Below are 10,272 nucleotides of genomic sequence, written 5' to 3' on the forward strand. Positions count from 1 at the left end.
TTCAATACTCAATGAAAAGTGCCACAAACTTACAATATGAATCGCCATCAGCAAGAAGGATGATTGAACTAGTACCCAGAATGACTAGTCACTCAGGAAGAGAGGTGTGATAAAAAACATGCTTCAGCCACAGGGAAACCAACAACTCCAAAAATCACTCCAAACTCCAAAAACACTGAAATATGCAATGAAAGTATCATATATTACAACACACAGCTAGGTACTATATCTCAAGTACGAAACTGGAAAGCACTAGGGAGCCGCACTCCGAAGCTTCAAAGTTCTGACGCTAATCTGATAGCATAACAATACAATTTTTCAAGATAGCCAAAATGAGAGCCCAAGGCTCATATTTATAGCTTCATGCCTTCCCAAATGCAAATGCAAATGACTCCCAAACTCCATTCAAACTCGCTTTTATTTCGCCTTATGTCTCCCCACCAACATGGCACCCACTTACCTTTCCTAGGAAAGTTCAAACTTTCCTTATGGTGGTGTCTTTTGCAATATTAAACATTAAACAAAAGATGTTTAATCCTCCTAAGTGGCCGCCAACAAATTCGCCCTTTGGCTTAGGAAATAACATATGAATATCACTTAATTATTTTTCCCTAAGTCACCCTCAACAATTAATCAGTAACTGCAAATATTTAAATATTAAACCTTTGACAAGGAAATAATATTTAATTAAATTACTTATGAGTCCCATACTGATCATTAATAGAAACCAAGATGAAGCGGAGTAAAGAAGACCAAAGAACTATTGCAGGACCATGACCCTATCCACTGCCAAAAATAGAAATACCCCATACTGCCACTTACTAAAAATAGTAAGTCATACATTACTGCTCTGAAAAGCATGACCTTCACACCCAATGACAGAGCATGGAAAGCAAAGTAGGACAACATCATCCAAACAATCAACCCCTAACTATTACTAAAAATAGTGCTATAATATTATAACTATTCAAATAAATAATTCCAAGTTTTAGGAGCGGGATGGAAGGCGAGCGGTTCCAAGATTCAAATTCGAGCGGGAATTCTGGATCGACATCGGGATAACATGCGGCAGATGATTCAAAGATTCCTGTGGAAGGAGAAGGTTCAGATGGTAAGGACCTCGATGATCTCGTGAACTTGGGGGACCCAGGGGGAGGAACAACACCACGTGAAGAGCAGTTAGCAATAGAGAGCAGGAAAGGGCAGGTTCAAACTTCAAAAACAGAAGACGGCAACTCGGAAGGAGCCCAAGGACAGCAAACGACTTGTGTTTTAGAGAACACGGTGGAAGGTAAAGATCATCCGGAAAAGGTTCTTTTGTCAACGGACCCTAAAGGGGGACCCAATGGACAGACACGTAAGTGGTCCTCATTGTTTGGGGTCAACCCCAAAGGTAAGTCCTCATCACCTCTTGTTAAAAACTCCTCAAATGTGTCTTAGGGAAAGTTTGCTATCGTTGTTCCTAACCAAATCATTGATCAAAACATTGCTAGAATGGAAAACACTTTGATTGGTTATTTTTTTGGATCTAGACCTAACATAGAAATAGTTCATGGATTTGTCAAAAGAAAGTGGAACCTGAAAGGTTAGGTTGATGTGGTAGCAATGAACAAAGGTTGTCTATCCTTCTCCTTTTCTTGCGACAAGGATAGAAGAAACATTCTATGTAGTGGGTCTTGGGCAATAGGCAAATACATCATGTACATCCAGAAGTGGTACCCTAATGTAGTGAAAGGAAAGAATTTTTTGGCCCAAGTCCCGGTGTGGGTCAAACTCCCTAGGCTCCCAATGGAATTCTAGGAGGAAGACGTTTTTGCAGGAATTGCCAATACCTTTGGGGAGCTTATCGCCACTGATCAGATCACGGCTTCTAGAAGAAGGCTAATCTATGCAAGGATCTGTGTTGGAGTTGGACCTGATACGAACTTGCCAGAGGAAATAGAGATAGAATCAAAATTGGGGAAGTGGAAGCAGAATATTGTTTATGAAACAATCCCCTTTCCCTATTTTCATTGTAAAAAAGTCGAACATTGGGCTAAAAAATGTCCATCTAAAGAGGATAAACCCCATATCCAAACTAAGGTTTGGAAAAAAGTGGACAAGCCACTAAAAACTCGGGATTCCAATGATCCTAATCAGGAGAAGCACTCCCAGATAGTAAGGGTGGACGAACAAATCACTAGTGAAGTGGGTAATGAACCAAAGATTCAGATGTTGGAACAGGGTGTTAAGGACTCAGTACACAAAGAAAAAGACAACACTCAACAAGAGGATCAGAAAGAGGACAAGACAGAGGTAGAGAAAGCAGATAAACAACCCACAAATAACAAAGAGGAAGGAGATAACTTCAACCTTGTCTCAAAATCTCAAGATCAAGATAAAGAAATAGACTGGTTCCAAGAGGTCCAACCTGATACCATTTTGGGCCAAGGGCTATCAGAAATCTCATTAACCACCCCAACAAAGGGAAAGCTGGCCTATTCAAAGGAATAAGATCCAAAATGGGGAGATGAAGAGAACATAAAAAATGCACTGGGGAAGAATGAATCAAAGTAGGGGGACGAAGAAGTAGCAGAGGATAAAAGAAAGAACAAGCAAAAGAAAAAGAATAACAATAACCCATTAAATAGTACGTTGACTAGAAACACCAGAAGCAGGCTTGGTGATGTGGGAGCGCAACACACTTCTCTAGGAAGACACTCAAATGCCAAAAAAAGAACATTGGAAACAAGCAAGAATTTAGTAGATGGTACCCAAAGAACCATCTTTGAGGCAGGTATTTCTAAAAATCCATGAAAATCATCTCTTGGAATATTAGGGGACTTAATAGTCCTCACAAACATAATTTAGTTAGAAACATGATTAGAGACAAAAACCCTAACATTTTTTGATTCAAGAAACTAAGATGGTGAAAGATAAAGTTGAAAGTTTGAATATTTTCAAAAATGGAGGAGCCGGTGGAGGTAGTTCAGAAGGTGCCTCGCGAGGAATTGTTACATTCTGGAACAAAAACAATATAGAAGGAGAGGTGTTATTTCAGGACAACAATTTGGTCTGTATTAGATTTAAGCACATTAAGAATTGCACTACGTGGGTCCTAACAAATGTTTATGCTCCTAACACTAAGAGTGGACGAAGCGAGATGTGGAGATATCTTACTGGGCTGAGAAGAAGGTTTGCTGAGGACAGCTGGATAATTATGGGAGATTTCAACACTCCCTTGAAGGAAAATGAGAAAAAGGGAGGGAGTCATGCTAATCTGGATAGCAAATTGGACCTAATGGACTTTATAAACAATAATGCCATTCATGATCTGGAGTTGCAAGAAGTCAAATACACCTAGACTAATCGAAGAAGTGGTGAGAATTTGATTCAGGTTAGACTGGATAGAGCTCTTCTTTCCTTAGATTGGTTTAATCTTCATGAATGTTCTTTATCTTCTCACATAAGGGCAGGATCAAATCATTACCCTATAACCTTAACGGCTGAAGTAAAAAATAGAAGGAGACATTTCCCTTATAGATTTGAAAAAATATGGACTAGACACCCGGATCTGGAAAGTAAGATTAAGGACTGGTGGCAGGTTAGTATTGAAGGCAATGCCATATATAAAGTGGTCAAAAAGCTGAAGAATGTTAAAGATAATGTCAAGAAGTGGAATAAGGATTTCTTTGGGAACATCTTTACCTCAAAAGCAATGACCCTCTTAGAACTCAAGGAAATCCAGGATGAGATACAACAAAATGGTTATACCTATATGTCTAGAAACACTGAAGATACTATTCTGATGAGATATCATGAAATAATAGCTAAAGAGGAAACCTATTGGAAACAAAGATCGAGAAATGTCTGGTTAAAGGAGGGGTATAGGAACACTAAATACTTCCATATGTCCACACTTAGACATAAGGCCATAAATAGAATTGTACAGATTAAAGTGAATGGCAGATGTGTTGAAGATGATGATTCCATGAGCAAGGCTACAATGGATTTTTTCTCTAATCTACTTGCTAAGGATCAGAATTTGAATAAACAGGCCCAAAGGGAACTTCTGGACAGTATACCTACAATTCTGGGAGAAGATCACAATGACCATTTAACTACCATTCCCTCCCATGATGAAATTTTGACAGCTGTGAAGTCCTTTGAGGGCAGCAAAGCCCCAGGTCCAGATGGCTTTCCCATGTTCTTCTTCCAAATGTATTGGCATATTATTGGAGATGATGTTACCAGAGTTGTGAAAGAGTTTTTTGGTGCTAGAAATTTTTTGAAAGAAGTTAATGGTACTTTTATAGCTCTTATACCCAAAAAGATGGGAGCAGATTCAATGGATCTTTTCAGACCTATAAGCTTATGCAACCTACAAGATTATCTCTAAGGTCCTTACCTCTAGAATTCTCAAATTGCTTCCTTCCATTATATCGCCCCAGCAAAGTGGTTTTGTCCCAGGAAGGCAAATTTTGGACTCTATCATCTCTGTTCATGAAAACATCCATTCTCTAGCCTTTTCTAAAAAAGAAGGTTTTTTTTCTGAAACTTGACCTTTCTAAAGCCTATGATAGAGTGGATTGGGATTTTATGATGGATGTTCTTTCTGCTTTTGGTTTTAATCCTAGGAGTGTTAGCCTTATCAGGCAACTTGTTTCTTCAGCTACTTTCTCTGTGTTAATGAATGGCTCCCCCTCTCCTTTCTTTAAAGCCTCAAGAGGTCTCAAGCAGGGGGACCCCCTATCTCCAATGATCTTTATCATCATGGAAGAATGTTTGGGGAAATGTATTGGAAAACTGGTTGAGAAAAGGGAGTTTTATGGTTTGAATCCTTCTTCGACAAATCAAATATGCTCTCATCAACAGTTTGTTGATGATTCTATAATAATGGGAAAAAGCCACTGTGAAGGACTCTAGAAGACTAAAAAAGGCTTTGGATATCAATGGAGAGGCTACTGGTCAACTTATAAACTGGTCTAAAAGCTTTGTTTATTTTATCAATACCCTAGAGAGAAGAAGGATTAAAATTAGTAACATTTTGGGTGGCCAAATTGGTAGCTTGCCTGCCTCCTATTTGGGGCTCCCTTTAGGTCAAGATCCTTTGGATACCTTTTGGGGAGCCTTGGTGGATAAATTCCATAAAAAGTTGTCTCGATGGAAGAGAGCTCTACTTAGTCAAGCAGGTAAGGTTCAAATGCTAAAAACCACTCTTCAAAGTATCCCTCTCTATGCCATCAGTCTGTTTAGGATTCCTACTAAGTATGTTGAGGCCATTGAAAAAATACTGAGATCCTTTTTATGGACAGGGGTTGAGGAGAAGAAGAGAATGAACTTAATTGCTTGGAAGAAGGTCTGTAAGCCTATGAATAAAGGTGGTATGGGCCTTAGAAGAATAAGAGACATAAATGAATACCTTATGGCCAAGCAGATTTGGACAGGATATAGAAATCAAGGAGAGTGGAAAAAAATATGCGACAACAAATATAAAAGCCAATGTCCAAATCTTCAAAGTTTCCTCAAAGCGGAGATTATCCCAATTGGATCCAATATTTGGAAAAATATCTCTAGGACTAGAGACTTAATTATCAAAGGTACAAAATGGAAGTTGGGGAAATGGAATCTTATTCAGTTCTGGGAGGACCCTTGGCTTATGGAGATCCCTTTAAATGAAAACCCTGAGTGGAATAGATATTAGAACCAATGCAAGGAAAGATTTGGAACCAAGGTGGAGGATTATTGGAAAGATGGACAGTGGAAAGACTTATCTCAAGTGGATCAGTCTTTGGGTAGTTTGAACAAAGTCATGAACTCAATGGTGAGGATTGAAGAAGAAGACCAGTTAATTTGGAAACTCATAGCTAGTGGTACTTTTACTGTGGCATCTCTTTATCATCAACAGTACAATAACATGGAAAGTCCTTGCTGGGCTAAAGCATGGGTGAAAGGCCTTACCCCCAAGATCAACATTTTCTTTTGGATAGCCCTCCAAGACAAAATTCTTACTACAGAGAATATAAGAAAAAGTGGTATCAGCATACCAAGTTTCTGTACACTCTGTAAGCAGAATGAGGAGACAATAAATAATATGCTCTTTCATTGCCCCTTCTCAACTGATGTTTGGGGAAGTTGTCTGGATCAATTCAATATCAGTTGGAGCTTCCCCATCAGGAGATTTTCAAGTCATGGCATCATCCTTCAAAACACAGAACCACTACCTTACTATGGAGAATTGCTTTACCACACATGTGCTGGGGTATATGGAAAGAGAGAAATGATAGGATTTTCAGAGAAAAGAATACTAAGGCTAACATTGTGTTTGAAAAAATAAGAAGAAGCATAGTGGAAAATATGAATTTTATAGGTGGTATTGATAATCCTAACACTAAGGAGGATCAATTTGTCTATAAAAAATGGAGATTAAAAGCTCAAGAGAGTATCCAGAGTAACCCTAGAGAGGGAGTGATATGGACCAACCCACCTAGGGGATGGATGAAAATCAATATTGATGGGGCCTCTAATGGAAACCCGGGGGTTGCAGGATGTGGAGTGGTCCTAAGGGATGAATGGGGAATATGTAAAATCATAAAATGTATTCCTATAGGAAAACAGACCAACCATGTTGCCAAAGTGGCAGCTTATCATGGGATTATCCTTGCCAAAGAAGCTAAATGCACTAAAGTTTGGTGTGAAGGAGACTCCTTAAACATTATCAATTGTTTAAATATGAAATTATCGCCGTCATGGTCAATTAGTAATGTTATTAAAGAAATAAGGAAAATCAGTGAAGAGTTTGAAATGTGTGTTTTTACACATGTTTATAGGGAGGCCAACTCTTGCGCCAATTGGGCAGCCAACCTGGCTTGCCAATCAGGAAACATCATCACTAGTTATGGTGAAATGGAGATTGCAAGTGAAATGAAATCCTTGCTCAATCAGGACTGAAGCTATACAAGACAACGTTGTACTTTTAATCATTATTTCTAATGACCTTTCTGCCTTTTTCGATGTAGGGTTTGCTTGAAGATAATGAGCTATTAAATACATGTCATATCATCATTATTTGGCATGGATTATGGGCACTCTTATATAATAACCACAGAAACTAGAGGAAAAGTTATCAAAATGAGAGAAGGCATTGCAAGGAAGGTGCTGGAAAAATGGGAGGAAACAAGAAGAGATTTGAACCTACATCCTGCTGAGAATGGAGAAAGAACGAAGAAGTCTAGAGTATCCTTTAGCAGGGGGGTCTCAATGTTTTCATGGGACGACTGAACGTGAAGGACCCCACAATTACCAGCTACTTCATCAAGAACTGGAAAAATGGAAAAGTTCTGATTGGATCACATATGATGAATATAGACGAAGAGGTTATCGTTGAGGCCACGGGGATGACTACCGAGGGTATGAAATTTTACAGGGACAGAGGGATATCAGATAAAGCTACAGACAAGTTTCTTGTTATGGATGGTGAGAGAAGAAAGATGATCAAAATTGACAACTCCTACCACTCCCCGAAGAGAATTTGCAGGCCATGGAGGTTTGTCTTATTTGCTTCTATTGAATATATTACCTTAGATGGTAGGTTTACCAAGGCTTATGGGCATCACTTCGTCCTTCTTAACCATTTCCATCATGGATAAAGGGTTAGCCTTCCCTATTACTTGGCCTGTTCAATGGATCATACTATAAAGGAGATCCACAAGGACCCTAAAGGTGATCATGCCCTCCACCAGGGGCTTATGGTCTTAGTTTATAAAATGCTAAAGGGGAAGTGCATTGAAAAGCCTATTAAAGGCAAAAATGTCAGAGATGAGACTACAGAAAGTAAGGATGGTGGTTTCAACTTTGATTCTAAGATCGAGGGAGAGTCAGAAGAAACTAGAAAAAAAGGGAGGATTAGGGCCAAGAAGAGGAGGATTATTGTGGAATCTAAAATGTCGGACTCTGAAACTGATTCCCTTAAGGAAAAACCTGTTAAAAAGAGGAAAGGGAAAGCCTCTGGAAAGAAGGCTCAGAAAAAGAACACTAAAAAGGGTAACAGTTATGATCTCAATTATGTTCTGGTTGAGCCTGAGGAGGAGGATGATGATAATAAGAGGATTGATAGTCAGGACAAAGAAGGGGAGGGTAACCCGATTAAGGATAATTTGAAAACTGTGGAGACCATGAATACCACTAGTCTGCATAACGAGGAAAAAGGGGGTCAAAGTGATAGTGGTGACAAAGATACCATTAAGGCTTTCTGTGAGACCATTATTACTTTGGTGAAGGATATTAATAGTTTGAAAACTGATACATAGGCCATGGCAAGAATTACAGTTGGTGACAAGCCCTTGGTGGAGCATGTTAAAGAGTTAGTGGTCATTCTGCATAATGCGCAAGCTATTGAATGTATGGTTGGAAAAATATTAGCCATGGAGAAAAAGGTCAATGAGATGGGAGATAGAAAGGAAATGGACAACAAACTAAAAGATTTTGGCAGCAGAATTGACAAGCTAGAGCACAATGTCAAGCAACTTGCTGATCAAAATTTCCAAATCCTTAAATCTTCGGTGGATAACATGAACATCTTTATCAATAGGTATGAGAATAATGAAGAGAAGGATGGTGATAAAGAGCAGGTGAACAAGAAGGGTCATGAAAGGAGGACCAGAGCCAACACAAAGAATAAGGTCGACATCGAAGGTCGTGAGCTGGAGGATATGAAGACCTCAACGAACAACATGAAACAAATGGTTGTTCACGCTGAGGAGATCCTAAATAGTATTTAGTTCCAGTTGCTGTCCTTGGTCCTGTCTCTTTGTTGTCTTTTGCTTTCCTTTTGCTGTCTGTTCCGAGTTTTATGTAATGAAGTTTTAAGTTGTGCCCTTCCGGTGGGTTCATTTTGACTTTTTGAAGTGATCAGACACTTTTTTAAGCTTTTCTGTTTTCCTGGCTTGTAAAAGGTTTAGGTACCTTTCAAATACCTATTTTTACTTAATCAAAACTTACTAAAAATAGTAAGTTCTTGCCTCACCAATGTTTGAAACCCTAATTCTTCATTCTACATAGCCTATGGGTCTCAGGAATAGGCCAGTGGACCACTGAAAGCACATCATCAAGAAGGGGACATTACAATCCACCCTCCCCAAAACTGCTTGTCCTCAAGCAACTATAAGGCTGGATGAAGTAAATCTCCTCATTTTCCCATGTAGCATCCTCTGCTGGCAAATTTTTCCATTTGATCAAGTATTCATTGATCACCCTTCTCCTCAAGGAACGTTTCCTGAAATGAAGGATAGCTTCAGTAACCAAAAATAGCTCTCCCTCCTCATCAAGCGGGGGTAACTCAGCTGAAGCAACAACATTGTGTCCCAGAGCCTTCTTGAGGCATGACACATGAAATAAATTATGAATCTTGTTGCTTGCCAGTAATTCCAGCTCATATTCCACTTCTCCAATTCTCTTGTTGACTTTGAAAGACCCATAGAATCGTAGCTTCAATTTCTCAACTCCACTCTTCTTGAGAGTAGACTGTCTGTAGGGTTGGAGCCTCAAGTAAACCATGTCGCCCACCTCAAAGGTGCGCTCTATTCACTACTGATCAGCATACAACTTTTGCTGATTTTGTGCATGTTGGAGATTGTCCATCAGAATCCTCATAATATCTTGACTTTGTTGCATCATATCCTTTGCCTGAGGGGTTCTGCTATCACCAAATACTAAGTCAACGAAGCTAGGAGCATCATAACCATATAGTGCCATGAATGGTGACATTCAGATGGACATGTGATAGGATGAATTGTAGCAATACTCTCCTAGGTGAAGCCATCTCACCCATGCATTTTGTTGCTCTGAGACATAGTTTCTAAGATATCCTTCCAACCACTTATTCACTATCTCGGTCTACCCATCAATTTGTGGGTGATAACTTATGCTTGGAGTGAGCACAATACCACATAATCTAAAAATCTCCTACCAAAAATAACTTAGGAACTTGTTGTCCCTATCACTCACAATGTTCTTTCGTAACCCATGTAATCTGAACACCTCTCGAAAGAACACTTCAACAACCTTAGCTACTGTAAAAGAGCCGCTGATGGTGAAAAAATGAGAAAACTTAGTTAGTTTGTCTACCACCACATAAATACTATCCTTCCCTTGAGCCCATGGCAACCCAGTGATGAAGTCCATGGATATACTTTCCCAGTTTTGACCGAGAATGGGCAAGGGTTGTAACAAACCAGCTGGCAGAGTGTGCTCATCTTTGTTTCTCTGGCACATGTGACACTCCTTGATGTACTT

This window comes from Cryptomeria japonica, chromosome 5 (assembly GCF_030272615.1).
Source record: "Cryptomeria japonica chromosome 5, Sugi_1.0, whole genome shotgun sequence".
Lineage (NCBI taxonomy): Eukaryota > Viridiplantae > Streptophyta > Pinopsida > Cupressales > Cupressaceae > Cryptomeria > Cryptomeria japonica.